This window comes from Nycticebus coucang, chromosome 20 (genome assembly GCF_027406575.1).
Source record: "Nycticebus coucang isolate mNycCou1 chromosome 20, mNycCou1.pri, whole genome shotgun sequence".
In the NCBI taxonomy this organism is placed as follows: Eukaryota; Metazoa; Chordata; class Mammalia; order Primates; family Lorisidae; genus Nycticebus; species Nycticebus coucang.
In genome coordinates this window covers 13,838,010-13,839,506 of record NC_069799.1, presented here as the reverse complement: position 1 = coordinate 13,839,506, position 1,497 = coordinate 13,838,010, and the positions used below count along the sequence as shown (strand labels likewise).

The 1,497-nt window shown below is 43.8% G+C and overlaps 1 pseudogene; it reads right to left on the bottom strand.

The window, feature by feature from the left end:
• Window positions 1-240: 240 nt before the first annotated feature.
• On the bottom strand, window positions 241-807 carry LOC128572941 (ribosomal protein L18-like; annotated as a pseudogene).
• Between the last annotated feature and the right edge of the window lie 690 nt (window positions 808-1,497).

Here is a 1,497-nt window from a genome sequence, read left to right as displayed (position 1 = left end):
ATGGCAGGCACCTGTAGTCCCAATTACTCAGGAGGCTGAGGCAAGAGAATCACCTCAACCCAAGGACTGCGAATTTTAAATCTTTCTTTTTCTCGTTCTCTTGTAAGTTATTTTCAAAAAACTGTGTAGCCGCTTCTACTATAACACTTAGAGGTTGAGCAGTCCAGTCAAGTACACTGCTGTTGTTTTTTGGTTGTTTTTGCATCCAAAATCTTTTTAATAAGATGCTAGTTTCCAGAGTTAGTTTTTGTAGCCTCTGCTAGCCTGTTGGCCTCTGGCACTCTTGAATTTGCAGCCCTTCCAGTGGACATAGTGTTTAGTGTGGCTATGTGGGGTTCATGCGTCCTTGCCAAAATGCTGGTACACCTCCCGGCCCTTGTGAGGACCAGAAAGAAGAATGGTGCCGCAGCCCTCGTGGGAGTCCAGGGCCAGCTGGTTGAAGGTGAGGATCTTGTTCCCAGCCTTGAGGATGAGGGTGCAGGTCCAGCTGCCCAGGCACAAGGAACATTCCCTCAGGTTGGGCACTTCCTGAACCAACACAACATCAGTTATGGTCCCCACAAACACAGCTGTTTTGTTTTCCTGGCCAGGAAGTTTCATCTTCCAGATCATTCATAAAAGAAAGAGTGGTGACCGATTGGTGCAACTCATAAACAACATCTTCAGGACCACCTGTTTGAGGGTAGAGTTGGTCTGTCTGGTCAGAAACCTGTACAGCTTGACCAGCAGCCTTAGGTAAATGACCTAGATTTGGGGCTCCTTGTGACAAAACTTTTGGTTCTTGTGGTGGTGAATATCAGCTCACATGATGGCGACTCCTGCTTGGTCAGGTCCAGAAAGAGCAACTCTACTGTTTTGAATCTGTTTTTGTTGTTGTTGTTTGTTTGTTTGTTTTAATTTCTGGAAGAAAATATCCAAGCAGGGCAGATGTTTAAAGATTTCTATGCTCTGACACTTCAGAAGTAAATGATGTATGTCTCTGGAAAACTTTAATAAATCTTTTAATGAAGGCTTTAGGATTTTCTCCCTCCTTCCGACTATATAAATCAACTTTAGACCAATTTACTTTAGGAGGGAAAGCCTCTAATATTGCTTCCAATAGACTCTGAATGTCAGTGTTTACATGAGTAATTTCTTGGTCATTAGTAGGGGATCCAGGAAAAGGATCTGGCCATCTGTTTCCTCTATGGATAGGTTGCTCTTAGAAGCCTTCTGTTTTGTCTAATGACTGCAGTATAATCATGTGTGGGAAGACATCCATTAGCAACCAGTCAAGATCCCTGTGAGTGGGATTATGAATGGCTACAAGCCTCTCTAATTTATCTTTAAATTTGGTGGGATCCTCTGAAATCATGGGGAAAGTGTTTTGTAATTCAGAAGATCTGCTGCAGTCCAGGGGACATGAATTCTCTGGGGGGAGTGGGTGAAAACCCTGGATGCATTCTTAAAGGGCACTGTATAGGGAGGTCTGGGGCTGATGGAGTTCAATTACACAAT